At 47.3% G+C, this 23091-nt stretch overlaps 1 protein-coding gene and 1 long non-coding RNA gene across 4 annotated transcripts in view; one reads left to right on the top strand and one right to left on the bottom strand.

Annotated features, from left to right (window-relative positions):
- Positions 1–9384: 9384 nt before the first annotated feature.
- Positions 9385–19562, bottom strand: LOC132596841 (uncharacterized). 3 transcript variants are annotated; one of them, XR_009562963.1, is made up of 4 exons: positions 19033–19562; positions 16647–16761; positions 15137–15268; positions 9385–13395 (listed from the first exon to the last, which is right to left on the bottom strand). It is a non-coding gene; the product is annotated as an uncharacterized lncRNA (long non-coding RNA). The 3 variants fall into 3 exon arrangements; XR_009562965.1 differs by having other exon boundaries at positions 19122–19562; XR_011376744.1 differs by lacking the exon at positions 16647–16761 and having other exon boundaries at positions 15137–15198.
- Positions 19493–23091, top strand: part of PLXNA2 (plexin A2) — a 216672-nt gene continuing 213073 nt past the window's right edge. The window contains exon 1 of the mRNA XM_030872914.2: positions 19493–20182. The gene's annotated coding sequence lies outside the window, so the exon portion shown is untranslated. The remainder of the gene's footprint in view (positions 20183–23091) is intronic.

Raw genomic sequence — 23091 nt, 5'->3', positions numbered from 1 at the left:
ACAAACAAACAAAAACTACAATGCTATATCACTTCACAACCATTAGAATGGCTATCATAAAAAGACAGCAAATAGCAAGTGTTGGCAAGGATGCAGAGAAAGGGAACCCTCATGCACTGTTGGTGGGGATGTAAATGGGTGCACCCCCTATGGAAAACAGTATGAAGTTTCCTCAAAGAATTAAGAATGGGACAACCATATGATCCAGAAATTCCACTTCTGGGTGTTTATCCGAAGAATATGAAAACATTAATTCAAAAAAAATATGTACCCCTATGTTGATCACAGCATTATTTACAGTAGCCAAGGTATGGGAATAGCCTAAATGCCCATCGATGGATGAATGGATAAAGAATATGTGGTCTATATATACAATGGAATACTACTCAGCCATAAAAAAGATGAAGTCTGGCCATTTGTGACAATGCAGAGGAAACTGGGGGGTATTATTCTAAGTGAGTAAGTCAGATAGAGAAGGACAAATACCATATGATTTCACTCATATGTGGAATAGTAAACGTATAAATAAACAAACAAATAAAACAGAACAAAAACACAGAGATGCAGAGAACACATTAGTGGTTGCCAGAGAGTAAAGTTGGGGCAGAGGGAATGTGAAATGGAAAAAGGGGGTCAATTCTGTGTTGATGGATGGAAACTAAGCTTTCGGTGATGAGTACACTGTAGGGTATACAGAAGCCAAAATATAATGTTGTACACATGAAACTTATATAATGTTATAAATCAATGTCACCTCAATAATAAAGCAAAATAAAATAAAGTATAAAATAAAATTGGAAATATGCAGATATGACCTGCTGAAGGAGGAGACACCTATATGTGGTCAGCAAGCAGCTCCCTCAGCATCAGAGCTCCCACTTTAGGGCAGTGAGAACTCCGTGGTCCTTTTGATTGAAGGTGCAATTTCAATAAACCCACACACAGGAAGTAAAGTGACAAAATTTGTTACTTACAGATCCCAGAAATGGGGAGGGGGGAGCAAAATGAGCCTAGGCAAGGGCAGTCCTTCATCCCTGTGTCCCAGGTCACAGGTCACAGGCAGGTGAGCAGAAAATAGAGAGCAGGGTAGCAAGCACCTATTACTTATATGGCGGTTGGGATGGAGGTCACTAACTTTTCATGGGTTCAACTCTAAGTGGTTATTTTAAAAGGTGCCCCAGGAAAAGCAAAGCGGGAACTTGGGGCAGGAATCCTAAGCTCGGGTCCTTATCTAAATGTCCAGACTCAGAGTGAGCAGGGTTGTCATCCTGTAAAATGCCCAGGCAGCAGCTCAAAAGAGTTGTTCCTCCTGTCCCACCTTCCAGCTCAAAAAGGGAGAAATATTGTTCTTCCCCCACCTTCTCCACCTCTGAGTTCCTTTTCTATTGACTTTACTTAAACTTCTTTGGGTTTTCAACCTTGAAGAGATTTCTGACTTGTTCTTTGCCAGCAGCCCAGGTTTCTCTTCTTTGGTTGGTAATGAGCTCAAGTCACATGAAAAGCCAGAGCCTGCTTCGGAGGCATCTGGGCAAATCCCAGGCAACCCTTCTTCCAGTGCCATTTGCCTGAGAATTCCTCTCAAGCCCCCAGAAAACTTAGAGTCTTCTCCCTCCATACCACTCTCAATGCTCCAGAATAAGTCAAATACCAAAACTCAATGGGAATTTTCCAGTGGAAAGACTTCCAAAATCACCAAAGACTTAAATTACCTTTCCATAATTGGGAAAGTCCACCAAATAGCAGAGAAATGATCTCTTTCTTTTTCCCCTGGCTTGCCAATTGAAACACTGTCTGCTCCCAATCCAAGTCATGTCACGAGGCCTCTTCCCAAAGAGCTCAACTCCAGTAATTGGAAGCAGCCCTGCCTAGCCTTTGGTCTTGGGTATTTTCATCATCGGACTGTTCCAGCCAAGACATACATTTTGCCAAGGAAAACTTTCCTTTGAAACCTCCATCTTATCCAAACAGAGAGTTGAAATTGACTCTTGGCATGCTCCAAAGATAGTTCTGAGTTAGGAAAAATAGTACATATGTGTCAGCCAATCTATGAGATTGTCCCCAATCTGAAAAAAAAAAAGCAGCCTTGCACATGAACTCATCTCTACTTCCTATAGCTGATAAAGCCAGTGCACCTGCAAAGCTTCAGAGCCCTTTGAAGCCACTTGCTCAGCTCCTTTGGATGTGGCCCCCAAACCCTTCTACTCAAAGAAGTTTGTAAGGCAAAAGAGCAAAGGGTATTTCAAAGAAAGGGAAGATCTAGGATATAGAGAAATGTAGTTGTATTCTTGAAGGGGAGGTATTTGAATTCGAGCTCCTGGCAAGATTACAGTTTGGGAAAGGTTTAGTCCAACTTGGAGGAACTGCAGTGTTGGAAAGCAGGGCATTTGCAGGCACTGTCTATCTCCTTGAAGAGCGGAGTGGGTCTTCATGAAGGGAATCAGGTTTATACCCAGAAGCTGAAGAAAACATTTTGCAAATATTCAAACCAATTGTCTGACCTGGAAAACAGAGGGTTTGTGGTTCCCCAGACAGCCTTCTGCAGGGCTAGGGTTGGATAAGGGAGAGAAGGGCCCTTCTTGAGGAATTGTAGGCTCTGTGAATTCCCTGCCCTGTGCTGCCTCATCCTGGGTTACTGATTTCTCTCCTAGTGGCCTTCATAGCTCCTGGACAGTCACTCTAGTAGGAGAGAAAACTACTTAGAATCATAAAATCTCATAATTAGACATGACCTTAAAATCCATTTAGTCAGCTGGCCCATCTCATGCTAGAATGCCTCACAGCATAGGAACCTGCAAAGACAAGACAGTCTCTGCCAACAGCATAGCTCGAGATGCAGGACTGCACAGTGCACATCATCCCTGTGGTAACCAGATATAAAGACAGATGAACCAACTTTACCAGTTTAGGAGATAACTGCTGCTTAAGATCATGGGCTTAGACTGCCTGGAGTTAGACTCTCTGAGTTCAAATCCTGGCCCCGCCATTAACTTGACCATTAACTGGTCAAGTGACTTTGGGCAACTCACTTGACCTGTCTGTGCCTCAGTCCCTCATCTGTAAAAGAGGGATAATGATAACACCGACCTCATTTGGTATTTGTGAGATTAAAATGAGCTAATATGAGTAAAGCACCTAGAATATTCCTATTCCACTGATCAACCAACAGAGATCCTCCTCACTTTTAAAAAACTTTTTATTATAAATAATTGTATATACTGTGTATACAAAAGCATCAATATCAGTATAACGAGCCCTCATAGATCAAAATAGTATAATGAATGACTCATCTAGCTGCAACTACACCCCACCCACTTCACCCCCGGCCCCAATTATTTTGAAGCAAATCATAGCTGGGGCAGGACTCCTTAAAAAATTAATAAGCATGATAGCATTATCGCACTCCTCCCCCGAAATATAAAATCATTCTATAATATCAAATATCAGTCCTAATCTGCTCTCTCTGTTGGAAATGATATGAAAAAAAGGTCCACACATTACAATTGGTCAATATGTCTCTTGTCTCTTTTAATTTGTAGGTTCCTCCTTCAATTCTTTTTAACTATTTTTCCCCTTGCAACTGTTTAGTCATAAGATTAGGCCATTTGTTGTATAGAGTTTCTGACAGTCTGGATTTTGCTGATTACCTATCATTTAACATGTTCCTCTGTCCCTCTGTATTTCTTATACATTGATCGTTGGATCTGCAGGCTTTAATAATTTGACAAGGCTACTTCAATAATTCAGCTTCAATAATTAGATAAGACTACTTCATGGGCTGTGGTATGTATTTCTATCAGGAGGTTCACAATGTCTGGTTGGTTCTTATGTGATGATGTTAGCAGTATCAATGATCATTGTCTAGATTTATTAATTCATGGCCAGGTTGCCTACAAAAATGTAGATGTCCAGTTACTTTTGAATTTCAGATAAACAATGAATAATTTTGAGTGTAAGTTTATCTCAAATATACCTGTACTAAGCAATTATTTGGTTTTTATATGAAATTTATATTTAAGTGGAGTTCTATGTTTTTATTTGTTAAATCTGGCAACCCTAATAAGGGGCTACAAAATGATGATATTCTAATTCTATGATTCCTTCTTTATTTGTTAGTCATAATATTTTTCTAAAGAGAAACTTCCTCTCAACTATTTGACAGCCCTGAAATATAGATTACATATAAGAATCAAAATAGGTATTTGATTTTTTTTCCTTTTCCTTTTCAATTGGAAAATAATGAGATAGGTCCTCTAATGATCAATAGAAGTATCATTATGAACTCACACATGTGAATATATTTGTTGTGAATTTCAATCCTTTGTGGTTACTATCCTTTCTGGTGCTTAAACTATCCTATCTCTGGTCAGTGAGAATCTATTCTAGTAGGCTCCCGAGTCGAGTCCTTTTGACATGACATCAGTAGCTTGATATTTAGTTTGCTTTCTGGTAGGACAAGATTTTCTAGGCTCATCATGTATATTTCCTGCCTTGGATCTGGAATCAAGCATTTCTTCAAGGAATCCTGTTTCCTTTTAAGAGAAAATGGTACTTAGAAAACATAATCTGGTTTTCTACTGGTACTTAGAAAACATAATCTGCTCTGTGCTACTGAATTGTTCATTATTTTTAGGTCTTTTCAATAGAGCCAGTAACCATGTATTTTTAAAAGATAATAAAGCTCATGAGTTTGTAATATTTCCAATACAAATGCAAAACCACATGTTTTTCTTCGCTTCATTGGTCTCACATCTGTATCTCTTTTGTCCCATCATAAAAATCCCTATTCTCAATGACATTCACATAATTACTCACATACAACACATACACATAAAACAATGTATGCATGCAACATACAACTTCACTTACACTACAACTTTGTAATAACAATACCAACACTACCACTGTCAATATGATGGGTAAACATAGCTTAAGGTTTTGTTTCATTTTGTAGTTATTTTTATTCTTAGGGCATATTCCACTAGGGATATAAAAAATATATACTTATATTTTTAAATTACTTGAAATACTTTATTAGTATGGTTATGCTCCAGCTAGGTGTATATTTAAGTTCTCTTTTTAAAATTTCATTTTACTTTCTAAATTTTTAGGAATTGCTCTTTCGTGTTGCATTTTTAAATTATGTAAACATATTTACATAGTTCCAAAGACAAATCTGTAAAACATGGTGATATTCAAAGAAATCTAGTCTTATTCTGGTCTCCTCCACTCTGTTCTCTTTCTCCTTCTAAAGGTAAACACGTTATTTTTACAATTTATCCTTCACTGATTTATCCTTCTCTAATTACTTTAATCTAAACAAATATAAAGATATATCTGTATCCTCCTCATTCTTCAAGGCTCAGCTCCAATAGTACTCCTCTGAGGCCTCACCACCAAAAATTGAGAACTCATCATCTATTACAGACATCATCTATTACAGACAGAAGTGTCACCTGCCTAACAATATGGTCACACTGTTTACAGCTAGGCTCCATTCTGATGGTTTACTTCTCTATTCTAATTGATTGGTGCCTGAGTTTTACCTGATTACAGTTCATTGCATTCACATCTGCCTCTCTTAGTAGCAAAAGTTGCTAGGATTTCCTAGAAAGCCAAGACCAGCCCAGACTTTACATCCTTCTTTTATATTCCATACAGCCACAGCCTCAATGAAAATTCATTGAATTGAATGCATAAATCAGTGCCTCTTAGCCCTGGATAAGCATCTAAATTACCCATATAGTTTTCTCAGCTTTTTTATAAGTACAGGTTGCCAAGTTCTACCCAAGACCCATTGAATCAGAATCTCCAAAAATGATCACCAAGAATGTGAATTAAATAATAAAGCATGATTCTATTATACAGCCAGTTTGAGAGCCATTGACCAACAGCCACTCTGTATAAATGCCCCCAATGGAGCACATACAAGCACCTGCAGGGGGCGTTTCTTAAGAGATTCTCCCCTCGCCTGTTTAAGATGGTGCAATTCTGTGTCAGCAAAGCCAAGAGTAAACTTAGCTGGTCCTTTCATTTACCCTGATGATTTCCTCCAGAGAAAACTTAAAGAACTGTGGAGGGTGGGTTTATGTCTTTGAAAGAGAATTTGTTGCATATAAAGGTTAATTATTTTTTAAGGTCACACAGTTTGTCAACACACTAGGATGAAACTGGCTTCGTGATCTTCTGACCCAGAGCTCTGTCATTAGCTTCCCTTTCCCAAGCCCAGTATTACCCGAGGGCATAGATGACACAGGTCTTCTCATCCCTCCAAGGGCACTTCCATCCCAAGGCAGGACTTGAGAGCCAGAAGGGATTTTAGGGATCTAATCCAATCCCTAAGGTGAGAAAGCTGTGGCCTGAGTCAGAAAGACAGTTCAAGGCAGCGCTTGGACTAGAAACCCAGTGTCCAGCCTTCCTGGTTGATCAGGCTTTTTACTTTCCTCGCTGCATCCACAGTCCTGCCTATTCTTATGCCATCCATGCATTAACGCTTTAGGGTAAGAAAGAAGCTAAGTTAGGGTGTTGACATCTAGTCTCAGCCAAACGGGCTGATGTCACATTTCTGCAACTATGTAGAAGGCAAGACTCAGACCCTACTTTATTTGTCTAAGCTTTAGTGACAAAGCCATTGCCGGACCTGTGTCCAGAAAGTCACACCCATCATGAGCTGAGAGGAAGAGAGGGAGCGGGTAGAGAAAGGATTATCTCCTCCTTTTACAATAGCTTTAACTTAGCTCTCTCATTTGATTTTTCTTGATCATCTAGCAGTGAAAAGAGGCAGTGGGTGTGTGGGATGGCTGGGGGCAGGGGGCCCCCAGAAGTAGCAGCACAGTCGGCTTCCTCCAAGTCTGCCTTTTCACTTTTATCCCCAGGGCTCTATAGGCCAGAGATAGTCTAATTGGTGTCCTGGTGGAAAGGGATGGCGGCTGAGCACTATAGAAACAGGGCTTAGGTTTTTCTTCCATTATGCCAGCCTCCATAATCCTCACCATTCCCTGTCCCCCGCCCACAGTTTGAACCAAAGGCAAAACCTGGAGGTGGTCCCCTTGGTACATGTGGCTATTTGGAAAGCTCCAGGGAGGGAGTCATCACAGTAATCAAATGCATCAATTAAACCCAACAGATCCTTTTCAATCACAGGGAACATATGCACACACACACATGCACAAGCACACACACACAGACACAATCGCCTGTCTTAGTGTACCCTAAAGGGCTCACTCTGGCCTCCGTGGCTTCCACAGTGTGAGGCAAGGCAAAAAATCTATTCAGGTCACAAGGTTGGGGTTATGAGAGATGAAGGAAACCAGAGGGGGTGGGCAAGCACGCTGGTGAACTTGGATGTGTGCCAGGAAAGGGAGCTTTGAAGGCAAGAGTCCTATAGGGATGCTAATCGTGAGTATTTCATTGTGATGTTTCTGGGTCTCTTTCTTTCACGGGGATGCACACAAAACTGTGCTGTGGGATAGGAGTCTCCCAGCTGTCCCCTATGGCGCCTTTGGAATAGAGGTCAGTGGTGGAAGAAAAGCCTTCTGCCCAAGGTTTTTGGAAAAATCATTGTTTTCACTGGATTAAAGTTCAAAAGGAAAATTTAGACTAGAATTTAAGAATCTTCCAGGGTAAAAGTACTGTAAAACTGTAACAGGTACCAAGAGTATTAGTGATATATTCTAGCCCTCTTTAAAGTTATAAGGTGGTAAATGCCTTATCATTGGATGTATACAAAGAGATAAAGAATGACCACTTACTGAGTTGATGTAGGAGATATTTTTATAGAGGGAGTAGTGGCATTTAATTGTGTCTCCCAAAAAGATATGTTCAAGTCCTAACCCCTAGTACCTCTAAATGTGACCTTATTTAGAAATAAGGTCTTTGCAGATGTATTCAAGTTAAGACAAAGTCATACTGGATTAGGGTAGGCCCAAGTCCAATGACTGGTGTCCTTATAAGAAGGCCATACGAACACACACACGGAGAGGGAAGACGGCCGTGTGAAGACTGAGGCATAAAGCGGAGTGATGTAGCTACAAACTAAGGAATGCCAAGGACTGTGGACAGAAACCAGAAGCTAGAAGAGGCAAGGAAGGATTCTTCCCTAGAGGCTTCAGAGGGAGCCATGACCCTGTTGACACCTTGATTTCCAACTTCTGGACTCCAGCCACAGTGAGAGGATAAATTGTTGTTTTAAACCATCCAGTTTGTGGTCCTTTGTTATGGCAGCCTTAGGAAACTCATACAGGATAAGACTAAATAGCCTGGAGGGTCTCTTCCAGCTGCAATAGGCCATAGACCTAATTTTGTGGGGTTTTCATTGTTGGGAATTTATACAGAAGCATCTCTCTGAACTGATTTCCAAATAGTTCTATCCTGAGAAAGAAGGAAGCATGGCTATAAATGAGAAGGAAGGAAATGTGAAAGCCATTGTAGATCCTGTCAAGAGGGCCTCACTTAGCCTCCCGTTTCCTCAAGAAAGGGTTGGACTTCCTTGTACTGTGAAATTCTCTCACACATGCGCTCTCTCCCTGCCCCTCACATGAATAACAGCTGCATACTTCATGCTGGCTCTTGGGGACAGGAACCAGACCCTAAGGCTGTCAAGAGTGATTCCTGACTCAGGAGCACGTTTAATCCCAAACAATTAAGATAATCCAATCAACATTGCAGCCAGCACAAAATAATGCCATTAGAGGCAGAATCTCCCCAGGCACTGGGGGGAGGAGAAGAAGGGGAGACAAAGCATAGTGGGCTCAGTCTCAAGGTCACTGTGATCTCCTAACCTAAACTGAGTTACTTGGGACAGATGGTTCCAAAGCAATGCCAGAGTTCTTAGAGGCAGACGTTAGTGTCCTCCTCTAGGGAGACCATGGCCAAAAGTAAAGATGGTATATGCTCAAAGGACAAAGCATCTCCCAGAGACTCTTAGGGGAGCCCATGCATCTCCGTGAACAGTGCACAGAGCTAGACTCAGAGACCTTGCTTTCATCCCAGCTTTTCCATTTATCAGCTACACCCCTTGGACAAAGCATTTGATCTCCTAAACCTCAGTTGCCTCATTGGAAAACAGGGACGTTGCTTGACTTCCTTCCTATCTTTCTGTGTTGTTCTGAAGGCTGAAATGTATCAGGATCCAATGCTTCTCACCCTACAGAGGAGGAAAATGAGGCTACCTGACTTCCCCAAGTCCACACTGCCCATTAGTGACAGGGGCTGATACGGAGTAACTGCCCTGTAGGTAGCAGCTTTTCTTGAGCCAGACACTGCGGTTTACAAGACTCATTTAATTCTTATAACAACTCTATGATGTCCACATTCTTTTCCTGTTTTACCATTGAGGGGATTGAAATTAGCAAGAGGTTAAGTAACTTTGCTAAGACCACAGAGGAATCAGTGGCAGAGCTGGGAACAAAGCCCACTCTGAAGTCTATGCTCTGAGCAACTGTAGTTGAACCCCACCATCTTTCTAGTATATGTCCACCTGCTTCTAATGTACTTGAAAACTTTGCCAATGGTGACTTGCTGTACACATTATTACATTAATTATTAACAGTAACTGTTAAATATTATTGCATTAAGAGAAGTAAGCATTCGTTTGACTTTGAAGCTCCTCAAAAGCACAGAGGTGAGTCACACAGGTTCTGGGCTGAGGCGGCTACGGAAACTGCAAAGCCATTTGTCATGTTCTTCCGTCAAAGGGTCTCTTCTAAGCTCATCAGTCAACAGGGTAGAGAGGACTGTCCCTGCTGGTAGAACCAGTAGTAGTGAATCTGAAGGCATCTCTAATGTCACAAAGGAGGAGTTGTTCGGCCTCCTGACATTCCTTGTGTCATCATGTCCCATGTAGGAAAGAGAGACCCAGATCAGTGGAGCGGGGCTGGACAGAGGAGCACAGATCACAGGTGTTTGCCAATCCAGGTCCACAGAATATTCCGGCATCGGAACCAAGGCCTTCCAAAGTTTGGCTCCGCGATGTTTATTTAGCCAGTTTTGACAGACTGGAGAAAAGTCGAGGTGAAGTGGTTACAGGAGATTGATCAGGAACTTCCACTTCCAAGGTAAGGTACAAGAGAAAGTCTGGCCACTGCCCACCAGGACTTTGCAATCTGATGAAAAATATGAAGCTCTGAAGTTAAGCACACTGGCGAGTAACAGGAGAGGTTAGAGGAGATTGCAACAGGAACGTAGCATAGCAAAATGGAAAGGACCCTGGGCTTGAAATGAAAACAACCAGGTTCCAGTGTCTTCTCTGCCATGTAACTGGACATGTGATCTACAAGTGACTTAAGCTTTCTGAACATCTTTACATTTACCCTCTGTGAAATGGGTATAAATGGCAAAAACCACTAGTGAAAGTAATTCAGCAAACACGCACCCAGGGACTTCTCTAGGCCAAGCTCACAATGAATAGAAACAAGTTTACAAATTATTAACCTTTTGTGGGCATAAAGTGCCCTTAGCATAGGTTGGAAAAGATATATTTAAAGATATATTTAAAAAGATATATTTAAAAAGATATATTTTAAAAGACCTTTTAGAAAAAGGTCTTGAGAAGGTCTTAAAGATTGTTCAGGCTCTGGGAAGTTAGGAAGGGGAACAATACATTCTAGACAGCTGGAAGAACATGGGCAGAAGTGCGGGGAGAAAACGAGCTTAGCAATTTCAAGGAACCCAGAGGGAACCAGTATGCCTGGGTGGGTGGACAGGGGTTATTAGAAATAAGACTGAGCATAGAGGGTAGGGCAAGGTTATGGAGAACCTTGAAAGACGGCCTGTAAGTCCTCTGATGCTATGGTTATGGGGTGTTATTTTTATTCAAGGGAAGGAAAAAGCAAAGCAATGTATGCTGTTCACCCAAACATCAGGACATTCTGTTCCTCTGTGATTGTGCTTCATGAAAATGCTCTCCAGCAAAAAAAGAAAAAGAATGATTAAGGGGGAAAAAAAATAACCAGAGCCACATTCATTTCAGCTCCACTGAAAGCACAGCAGGAAGAAGTCGCTGTGTTTGCCAAACTCCAGAAAGAGACACAATTGATGTGGGGCTGAGAGGGGGAGGGCCAGGCAGGGAAGGGGAGATCAGAAGGAGGGGGCCGGTGTTGCTTTATTCTCCCAAGAAGATACTGTAAATAATGGCGAGGTATAATGCACGGAAGGGGAAATTACTCTGACAGGGCCCTTTTAGGGAAGAAAATGGAACTAAATACATGTTCCATTATTCCTGATCTTTCATTCAACTCCCCATTTACATGGGGGCTCCCCGGAGCTGATGTTTCCCCTTTGCTGTCATAAGTAGTCATTGACTGGAGCCTATCATTTCAAAATAATGGCCTGCAATTCTTCCACTGTCATGATTAACACAGGGTAATAATTATTAGCCACACGGAAAACTGTGGAGCAGAGGTAAGGCTGCCAGGCTGCCCGGCTTTTCCCAAGCCAGGGAAGTTCCCCGTCATTCCACCAGGGGGGGCGATGTCCCCAAGAGACCACAGAAGGCTTTGGTCTCTCCAGCTTCTCTGGGAGGCCTGGGTGGTAGCCAGGGATGGGATTTGCTGTCATCCCAGGATGTTGCGGAACGACACAAGATAGGAATCCCACAAGGAGGAGAGGGGGCTGGAGAGCAAGGTGGGTGGGGGAAGAGGAGAGGAGGTAAAGTAAATCTACGATACCCGATCATCCCATACTCTTGGCCTTGGAAACGTCAGGAAATATTATCAGCCGAATGGATCAGAGGGGCTGGAGCCACCCATGACTCAGATTCATAACAGCCAGCATCGTGAACAGAAGAGTTTATCAAGGCAGGCAGAGAGAGAAATCATCCACCTCGAGACAATCCAAAGGCAAGATCCTTTTTCTGAACTGTGTCCCTGTAGCATACACCCTCGGTGATGTCTTAGGCACTGGGCTTCCTTAGCTATTACAAGAAGGCTTCTTAGGGTCCAATGTCCTCGCTCCATTCTCCAAGGAGAGAGTCGGAGTGATGACAGGACAGGGCGGCAGTGCGGGGGGAGAGAGGGGAGCGTGGAGCCTGATTCCTGCTTCTTACAGATGCAAAAACCAGGACCAAAAGGAGGGAGAGGACTTGTGGGAGGCCAGGAAAGAGCAGAGGCAGGGTTAGAATCCAGGTCGCCTGTCACCCAAGGCGGAGGGGGTCCAACCTCTGTTTTATTATGGAAATAATAGTCTTGCCATTCAAATACTGATTCTGAGTGAATAGAAGCCATACGAGGAAAAAAAAACCCCACAAATACACAAAAATCAGTGCTGTGACCCCAGAGAGAAAGAGGAGGAGAGTCAGAAGAGAAGGACAGGAACAGAATTACTTTTGTTCTCGATCTTCCTTTCCATCTCATACACCACCCAGAATAACCCGCAAGAGTGTATTTCACAAAAGGAATAAAAATGAACTTAACCTTAAACTGACTATGAGGGAAATGTGTGGATCTTACTTTCTAGGAATTCAAAACTCAGAATATAGGAAACAACATTTAAGTCTTTTTTTTTTTCCTGGTGATTATTAACTGTTTCATGATGTTGGTGATGACGCCGTTGATTCCTGTCTGCCAAGACTTACGCCGTTTCTGACTTTTTCTATTTAGACCCTAGTAGTTCATACCCTGCTCTAAACTTACAGCACTGAAGCAGGCACTGGCGCTTGCATCTGCGTGCCAGGACATTTGATTTATTTAAGCAGTGTGGGCAACGAACTTTACTCCCTACCAGCCTCCTCCGGGCAACGCCCAATCCCTCCACCCCCAACGGGCCCTGGACCAGCTCCCACGCGTCTGGCTTGAGGCATCCCAGACTACCCACCCCCCCAGCCACTGCTCTGCACTGCCTCACAGCAGACCAGCACACCGGAGACAAGCGTCCGGGCGCGGTCTAGCTTTTCCAACCAGCCCCGCTTCATCACTCTCATCACACACCGGCTCCGGTCCCAGGGAGGGGCTGGCACTGTGTTAGGTACTCCAGGTATCAGTCAGGAGAGAGAAGGGTGGGAGCAGACAGAGGGAGAGCTTAATGTCCTGTCCCTGAAGAGCTTGCAGTCAGAGGTAGGAAGAAATTCTTCTACTATCATTCTTGTCTTCCTTTCTCCCCTAATTAGGAGGAGATGTAAATTCAATTCTGTTGGGGGTTTGTAGGGTACAGATGCAATCCAGGAGAAGGCAGACACCGGTGTCTGCTTGCCCTGCTCCCCGTGGATTCCATAAAGACCGACTGCCGTGCTCTCTCTAAGGGGTGGGTGACGCACGTTGCACCCATTATCCCATTATTTTGGAAGGCAGGCGCGGCCATGCATGTGCTGTTGTGCAGGGCAGAGGTGACATGAGCTGGTGGAGATCTGCATGTGTTGGCCACTTCTTTCCTCTGGGCCAAGTCTCGCTGTTAAACACACACACCCTGCAAAGCAGAGGAGAATTGAGCTCATTAGTATGATTGTTTATAATAATCATGATAACAATTGCAACATGCTCTCCTTTGTAAGAGAAAATGAAGCTCCTGACCTTCAGTAGAACTGAAGCTCAGCAATGCTGAGCAGCGCTTTGCAGGACTTGTGATGAGTCTGTAGGAGCTCAGGGTCACTGCCGGTTCAGTGCTAAGAAGAGGGATGAGGCTCGGTGCCCCCCGTGTCCTGCCATGTGTAGAATGGACTCCCACACTTTCACCACTTTTTCCTCCTCAGAAGAGGACAAAACTGGAGAAAATGAATGTCAGATATGCCTACGTTCAAATTTTGACTATGCCACATACTACCTGGGTGACCTTGGGACCAATGGCTTGACTCTCTGATCATCAGTTTCCGCATCTGTAAAATGGGTGATAATACCTACTAAGACTGGACTTGTGAAGATTCAGCATCATGTGGGCACACTGCCAAGCACTGTGACGGAAGCAGGGTGAGCACCCAATGCATGTTAGCACTTACCACTATATGATGAAAGTGGGTGCTTCCTATAGGTTCTGATCTTGAAGGAACAAACTGTACTGGCTTCCTCCAGTCTGTCTTACTCCCGCTCCAGAAGGCCCTGGCTGTGCCTGCACCATGAGACACTGCATCCTCGGAAAGCTGGGCAGCCCAGCTCCAGCTAGAGCTCTGAGAGCACAGTCATCTGAATCAGGCTGGGCCATCAGAGCCAGGGAGGGCAGCGTGTGTCTGGTGAGGCCTGCTGAGCAGAGAAGGACCTCAAAAGTGCATCTTCATAATGCATCTCAGGCAGTGAGAGTCCGTGCCATTCTGATTCCCGTACAATTGAGGGTGTTCCCCCAGGCATCTCAGCTCCTCTCTGCCTGCCTGGGAAGAGCGGGCTTATGGGGACTGCCAAGCCGTTAGGGTCAGCTCCAGCCTGGGTGTTCCCTGTGGTTCCACGTCGAAGGTAACTAGGCAGAATCTTTTGGTCTGCAGCACTTTCCAGTGGAGGCGTGGGAGAGGTGGAGGGACCCCAAAGTGATGGGGAGACAATGCAGCCACCCAATAAGCAGAGGGGTATCTCTTAGGAACCCAGCTGATTCCCTCAAAAACCGAACAAGAGGGCTTCCCTGGTGGCACAGTGGTTGAGAGTCCGCCTGCCGATGCAGGGTACATGGGTTTGTGCCCCGGTCCGGGAAGATCCCACATGCCGCGGAGTGGCTGGGCCCGTGAGCCATGGCCGCTGAGCCTGCACGTCCGGAGCCTGTGCTCCACCACGGGAGAGGTCACAGCAGTGAGAGGCCCGCGTACCACAAAAAAAAAAAAAAAAAAACGAACAAGAGAATGAACTGCTGAGTCAAGAAGAAGGTTTGGCTTTGGAAGGAACTTCTGGAACCTTAAGACAACATCCCCATTATACAAATATGTCATGATTTCCGATTCACAGCCAGTCTCTTGTTTGATTCTTGTGAAGCAGCGTATGTGGGAACCAGGGATATTATTTCCACTTCACAGATGAGGAAATGGAGGCACTGAGAGGCATAGCCAGGGATTACACGACCTAATGGGTAGCGTGTTTCCTTTTTTGGAATCTCTTAGAAAAAATAAGGGAGGAAGGCCCTTTCTCAGACCTTCAGTGCCAGGCACAGAGCAGCAGCAAGAGTCATGTCCCCGAACTGAGACCTTCACCCAGTCCTCACATTTCACACCTGAAGCCCGGTGGTCCACACTCACCTCCTGCATCCTGCAGCCTTCTCACCCGGGACACGCAGGAGTCTTTAGATGGTTCCAGAGACCTGTTCACATAAGTTTAGGGCTGTAGTTGGCTGACCCTCCCAGAGAATATTCTCCTCCCAGAGCAACATTCTAGATGGATGGAGAGAGGGAGGGAGGGTTAGGGAAAGAGGGCGAGGGATAGAGGCACAGAAGCTCCACTTGTGGGAGGTCTAGTGAGAAAGGAGCGAAATCCCACCTTGTTTGATTTGGAGTCTTAACAGGCTTGTACTGTTTACAGTACACAGGAACGTGGGTTTTGTGAAGGGATGAGAGGGGAGGAGAGACGAGGGTGACACCTGTATGTATGGGGCTGAGAATCCTGGAGCAGGTGCCCTGCGGCTGTGTCCTGGACCGCTGTCCCCACCACCCAGCCAGAGGCCCGCCCTCTGGCAACCCAGTCATCCCTCCCTCCTTTCATAGGGCTTGGCCCACACACTCAGGGCTGGACCGTCAAACCAATCCCTTTGTTTCCCTCCATGTGGGTGGGGGAAGGAGGCTGCTGTTTCTACACTGTGCCTGCCTGGTCGCATCTGCTGGGTAAAGGTGAGGCAGGGGATGAGAGACGGAAGGGCCCACCCACGGGGGAAGGCGGCCCTGCCTTGAAATGTGGAAGGCTAGGGGTCAGGGCAAATGAAAGAGGACGTGCCTCTGAGAGCAGAAGTAGATCAGTGGTCTCAGCTTCGGGAGCTAGATGCAAGGCTGGTAACAACCGCACACCACCCAAAGATCACCCACTGACGCTGGCCACCTGCCCACAGCTCCAGGCACACAGCCCCCAGCCCAGCCCCCATGCCACTCAAGTCACCCTAAACGTATGCTCGAGCACACTCGCAGGCAGCATCCCCATGCTAAACACTGCTGGCTTGCCACCCTCCCAACCTCTGAAAGGGAGCAGAATTAATGCTGAAAGCCTGACAAAGTGTGGCTGCCTTCCAGCACCAAAAATACCTCCCGTGATCCAAGGAGCTACTGTACTGGCATCTATTTGTGGAGCTGGAGCTGCTGCTGTGACAGAGAGAGGACTTCCCCTGGGGGTCGGCTGGGTGCCCATTTGGGCCTATTCTCCCCAGAGTCTCAGGCTTCCTCAGGCCTGAGGACATCTGCTCGGCCAGACCTGCCTCTGCAGGAGAAATACTTATTTCTCCCGGGAAAAATTCAGCTCCATTCCAGAGTGTGCCATGGCCCTGTTCTCTCCTGCTTTTCTTATCCTCTTCCCCACGTTACCCATCTAGTTACAAGCAAAGAGGGGGCCTGGGGCTCAGGATGACAATGCAGCAGCCACAGATGACTTTGCAGGGGTGAGGTTCCAGGAGTACCATGACTTCAGAGGTGGGTGGGTTGGGATGGACGAGATCCCTATTGAGCTTGCTACAGTTTTCCAAAGATGAGGATTTGGCATAAGACAAACATCTCCCCATCCATCCATCCATCCATCCATCCATTTGATAAACACTTATTAAACACCCACCACGTGTGCAGAACGGTGCTGGGCTGTGACCATTCCCCCTGATGGAAATGAGGATGAACTTCAAGGCACTGGCAGAGTCTTGATGAGTCCCCAGGGGCCATGCGTCTGCTATCAGCTGGACAGGATGCAAAAGAAGACATCAAAGACCAGCTAGATACCAGAAAACTCAGGTCCCAGAAAGACATAGACAGGTCTGAGGGCATAGAGCCTATTAGCATGATTATTAGCATAATTTTTCTAAAAATACGTGTGGAAGAGATAATCATGTACTATGTACAATTCCGTTTTTAAAAAATCGAATAAAGTTGCTCTTAATAAATAATATTTGTGGAATGAATGAATGAATGGATACCCAGTGATCAAAAAGATGTGGTTATTAGAGCACCTTTGAAGATCAAAGGCTCATGTATATTGCCATTGCCTCAGAGGATGTTATATCTAAACACACACCATGAAACTGAGTTGTTCTTTTTTTATTCCCAAGATATATTGTTATAATTATGTGCGTGACTAATAAGATCCATATTTGTTTTAGCCTATTTGGACTAAAAATATGAACAAATCTTTCCATTTTAATGACACTATTAATTCTTCTAACATTTCTACATATTTCTATTTTAACTCCCACAACTCTCTGAAGATTGAAGGTAGGAATCCCCATTTTGAAGATGGACAAACCGAGGCCCAGAGATGTTAAGGGTACTTAACAGGGTGCCTCCCGGGAGACCTGGTAGTGTTCTTGACATTGTCATGCTGACCGCAGGAACCCCCATAATCTCACAGGACTCAGACCTCAGGCCTGAGTTCAGTGGCAATGTACAAACTGGGTGACATTGTGTCATGCCTGCAACATGTTCTCCTACCTGTCTTCTCTCTCTCTCCCTCCCTCTCTTTCTCTTCACTATTTATTTGAAAAGGGGAAGGGAGACTAGGTTGAAGGATGTGGTGAGTAGAGGAGTCTGTTTAATTTTACCTTCCTTGCTCTTCGTTCTAGGGTTGATTTCTGAACCACATGTAGGGAGGTAGTATTAGAAAATTATTTAAATGGTATTGTATTAAAATAGTCCCGAGATATGATTAAATTGTGGCAAAGGGAAGAGATGTAACCTCTTCCAGGGTCACGCAGCACTTGATTGAGAACCAGAAGGTCCTAATTTTCAGCTTCAAGCTTTATCGGTTAGGTATTTCCAACCCTACCACTGCCTGTCCTGGGTGGAGCTGACCAGATCAATGTTCCATGTATCAAACAAATAAGAGAAATGTTCCAAAATCTTCTACCATCTTCTTCAAATTATATTCCTTAATAAATTGTGGTTTATATTCGGTTTAACCAAAGATAGGATGGTAGACAAGACTGTCTGGATGAAGAGACAAGATCAACTTATAAAGAGAAATAAATAATAATATAGGGTAACTTTTGATAATTGCCTGGAGGGGTGCCAACGATAAATGCTAAAGAAGTTCAAAGAAAAGAGTAGGTATGGATCAGGAAAGACAGCTTAGATTCTTTGTGGCTGCACAGGGCACAACAAGGAATAACCAGTGAAAGTCACAGTAAGACAAATGTCAGCTGATTAACAATGAGGAAGGAACTTTTGAAGAATTAGCTAATTTCTGTGACTGAAGTAAATCTTACATTTCCCCCCAATACTGTATTGAATGGGTGATTGTGCAAGACAACCGGTGAGTCTTCATTTATTTTCCCTTTTTTTTTTTTTTTTTAAAGGCCCCTGCTGCTCTGAGAATTCCCTGCGACTCCCTTTAGGGTTTCCGGAGTGGTTTTTTTTCTTTCTTTCTATTTATACCACTGAGGACTGTGGCCACGAGAGGGCAGTAGAGGGAGCTCATCAGAATACTTGGACGTTTTGAGTAAACTCGCCTGTGCCCTAATCGGGAGCAGGGACTGCGCAGATCCTGCGAACTCGCTGGGATCTAGCTTGCAGGCCTGTTTCTCAAAGCCGCGTCCAGAGTCTACGGGGATACTGAGATTCTATAGGACATGGAAGCACTGGTCATAAAGACACCGAGGCATTTCCATTCAGAATCCAGGCACCTCTCACCTTAGGCTATTAAAATAAGTTTTTTTTACCGCCGTCTCTCTGATTCCCCTGCCAGATAGGCCCCCTAGGTCTGGATATAGAAAGCTCCCCACTGGTCCCCGCCTCCCCCGCTTGCCAGATGCCCAGGATCCCTCACAGAGCTGGAAGCTTGCGACTCAGAGCAAGGCTCATCTTCGCATTATAAAAATTATAATTAATAACAACAACTTCAAACCTCATTTGACAGCTTGGCTTTTTGAGATTCACAAGCAGAGGAAATTTGCTCGGGTAAATTCTGAGAGCCCCTTCTTAACCTCATCAGCCAAGGCCGGTTCTTCCCCACTCACCCCTCAGATTAAAGACGAAGAGAGAGATGTGCAGGATGTGCGCGGTGACAGGTGATGCTCAGGGAGGGGGAGCCCACGTCCCCACTGACCTCTCCCACTCTGCCGGCGTCCTGAGCTCCCCGCACCGGGGGTTCAGCCGGCCGGGCTCTTCAGGCCTCCACCCAAATCCCCAGGCCCCAGCAGGATTTGCGTTGCCCCCTTTGCCACTTAAGGTGGCGGGTGGGTCCGGGCTGAGCCGCGCACAGGGAGGCAGCGGAGCGGCCTCCCGATGCCCAACCTGATTCTCCTTTGTTGACAGCTGGCGGAGGAGGAAGACCGGGCGGGCGGGGGAGGGGGCAGGGGGCTGGCTGCGGCGCGCTGTGCCAGTGGCGGGCGCGGCCCCAGCCCGGGCGGGAGCGGCCGGCAGGGAGGGGGTTAACGCGCGCGGCCTCTATGATAATGAGCTGCATGGTAATATAGGGAGGCCGGCTCTCAGGGCTCCGCCGCCGCCACCACCGCGGGAGCCGGAGCTGCCGGGCGGAGCGTCCGCGCCAGACTGGAGCGGGAGGGCGGCTGAGCGCAGTTGCTGGGAATTTTTCAGCCGAGAGGGCAGGCGATCCAGAGAGAGACCCCGCGAGCTCGGGAGCGGTGTGGAGCGCGGGCGCCGGAGCGAGCGAAGCGAACCTCGAAATAGATCTGGAGAGCCAGGTTCCCGGAGGAAATGGGACTGTGAATGAACCCGGGAGCAAGAAGGGAAGGAAGCGCCGCGATTGCTGATGTCAGAGGAGCCCGGAAAGTCGCGCTGGAAAAATCTGAAGACAGCCGGGGCTCTGCCGCTTCCCAAGGAGAGACACCGCCAGCCATCCACCCCACGCCCCCTCGGCGCCTCCCGGTTCCCCCAGCGAGCCGGCGTCAGAGCCCGGCAGGGCTGTTACGGGGCGGCGGAGGACGGAGCGGCGCGCGGACAGGAGACCGAGGGGCCACTTCAGGAATACAGATAAGTGGCTGGGGGCTTGACGTGGATTTTAATGAATCTGGACTCCATGTGGATTTGGTCGTTCCCGTGATCGCGAGCTGCTGGCAGCGAGAGGGGCAGCGCGCCGGCCTCGGCAGCCGGCGGCCGAAGCGGCCGGATCGGGGACGGAAGGACAGACCGACGTCTCCGAGCTGGGTAAGCGGCGCCCTCCGCCCCGTCCCCCGAAGCGCGCTCGCCCCGCCGCGGCTCCCCCCGCCGCGGCTCCCCCCGCGCCCTCCTCCGCGGCGTCCCGGCCCCGAACGCCTGGGCTCGGCTGCGGCCGGCGAGTCCCCGCGCGGGGTCGGCCACTTTCGCGGGCCGGAGCGCGGCGCGCGCGCGTGTGCCGGCTGACTCCCTGCCGCCGCCTCCAGCCCAGGCTTCCCCGCCGGAGCCCCGCTTCCCCGCTGGGCTGCTGGCGGGCGGCGCTCCACGGCGCGCTTCCACCGCGCACCTGCCTGCAAGCTGAGGCTCGGGGAGCGCGGGGGCGGCGGGACTGTCCCGAGAGCTGCAGCCCAAAGCGGGCCTCTGAGGCACTGCACCGGCAGGAGGGCCTGGGCCACTGTGGCCGGCGCTCAATTTGGGGACGTTCACTCTGGTGCCGGAGTCCCTGGAGGCCGCTGGCTGTTCCTTCGGAGCAGGGGACTTGGGAATCAAAGGGGAATGCCTCATATGCGCGGCTTCCAGAGGCTCAGGGAACGACACCAAGGCACCGAATGGGATAAGTGCCCCATGCCCCCTTCTGTGCGCCCTCGTGGTGAAGCACCCATAAGCACGATCCCCTGGTCTGAGCCTCAGGAGAGGGTTGGGTGTTGAAGGACGAGCTTATCCAGGGTCCGAGAGGCTCCTTATAAGCCCTTTTAGAATATTTTCTTTCTTGGGCTTCTTCTTGCCCCATCCCACAAGTGATGTAGGGATCTTAGAAAATTCTGGCCCTTTTTATCCATCCCACAGGTAGTCTCTGTAAATATGTTAATCATGGTCTTGATGGCCAAAGAGAGAAAGTCATCCGGAAACTGCCATCCCAGTTCCCTGACGAATGTCCACCTGTTTGGCATGACCTTTGCCCTAGAAGGAGCTACCTACTCAAACTCAGCTCGGAGGGATAGAGATACTGGGGGAGGTGGAAGTAAAAGACTTGGGGTTCAAAGTCAGTTGTCTCTAGAAATGAGAGCCCCATGAAGTGGGCAATGGAAATATGATCAGGTCTCCTGTAGGGTTCTAAGATCCTAGGGTAACAGTGGCAATCCTAGTAGTGGCTATACAAGGGACATAAGACAGGACCAGCTTGAGGCAGTGGCTTGGGGACCCAGTAGCTTGGAGGAAACTACAGAAATTTGGGGAGCCATTCATCCCCTATCCATGAGCACAGTGGACGGGGTTCATGAGCATCAGATCAAGATGAGTATCTGGGCTGGGCAGGGCTGGACGTCCTGGGAGCTGGGAGTCAGATTCAGTTCCCCCGCACACCAGTCCCCACACAATAGCAGGCTCCTGTCCTTCTGGGCTTCTTTCCCAGACCTTGAAACTTCACTCTCCCCTCTGGGCAGGTTTTGGATTCTGGGGCCTTCAACAGAGCATCAGAGCCCAGGGAAGAGATAGCCCTGGCTGGAGGAATTCAGCTATTCCTAACTGAAACGGACAACTTTTGTGCAGACACCCCAGAACACTCCAGGAGCTGCTAGCAGCCCTCTCTCCTCTGACCTCCTGGCAAGAGGAGAGAAGAATTCATTAATTTCCCCCTCCCCTCATCTAGCACCTTTTGAATTAATTACCTATGATCTCCCCTCCTTGGCCTGCATGTGGGGTGGGGGGTCAGGTGGGAAGGTAGGGAACCAGGGAAACTGAGAGCAATCTGTCAAGATACCCTAGCGAGGTTGATTTGCTTTTCCCTTCTTCCACCTGGCATCTCCGCTTACGCCCAACCCTTCCTCATCCCGGAACCTGCCCTCACTGCCAGCATTACCTGAAAGAGTGGTTCCCCTCAGCCCTCTAGCCAACCCTCTTCAGGGACCCGCTGATAAAGGAAGGGCAGTGCAGACTGCCATCTCCGCTCCCTCACCGTCCTCAACAAATTGCATTAGGATGGGGCAAATTGGCTTGCAAAGCAGTTAAATGGAAATGACGTTTGGAGCGCTTGTGCAGTGGATATGCTGCTGCAGAGCAGCAGGGTGCGAGGCGGTGGAGCGCAGGCAGGTCCCCTCTGCCCAGGACCACGAGTCTGCCAAGGGGTTTCCACTTGGCCCTTCTCTTTGACAGGATGTAAGGACCAGGACCGGGGTCCCTCATAGCCTGGAGCAGGCCAGAGGGGAGCTGGTTGGCCTCTCAGCCCCAGTCTAAATGAGTAAATGGTGGTGTCCCATGTCCATCACCCCAAAGCAACCGTGTCATTACAAGGTTGGTAGCCCTGCTTTCACAGCTGCCCTGAATACCTACCCCTGTCCCCAAAGCACCAGGGAACATTCCCTCTCCAACCTTTTGATCATCCAAAGCTGCAGGTGTGATGGAGGTAAAAGTTCACCATCTATTGTAGTGGAGTCTGTGCTTAACATGAGGTTAAAGAGAAACCCTTCGAAGAAGAGCTACTTCTCTACCAGGCCCCTTTCCCATTTCCAAATACTTCTGGTGATTTTGTTCATCTTTATTTCATGGGCATGTTACAAGGAAACACACAAGCAGGATGGGAAACCAGTGACACAGTTAAATACACAAAGCAGCAGCTGGCAGCAGCCTAAACTCACCTGTTCAGGTATCATGAAATATTTATGGCTCTGGAGTTGTCACTGTTTGGGGGTTTTATAGTTTCTATCCTGCCTCCTTTGCTATGGCTGCCTCTCCAAGATAAGGGGTTTGGTGCGGGAGGGGCGGGGGGGGCAGACGATTTCCATCTCCAGCAGCGACCCCCCCCCCCAGCTGTCTCCCTGCATTGCCACACAGCTGTCTCCATACACACAGACTGGGACCCAATATACTCTGTCCATCATGGCACAGCGAGAGGCGAGGAACTCCAAGCCAAGCCCCCACCCCACTCCCGTTCTGCTCATAAAGAGACCGTAGCATTGTGTTAC

Source organism: Globicephala melas, chromosome 1 (genome assembly GCF_963455315.2).
Source record: "Globicephala melas chromosome 1, mGloMel1.2, whole genome shotgun sequence".
Lineage (NCBI taxonomy): Eukaryota > Metazoa > Chordata > Mammalia > Artiodactyla > Delphinidae > Globicephala > Globicephala melas.
This window is presented reverse-complemented; position numbering and strand designations above follow the sequence as displayed.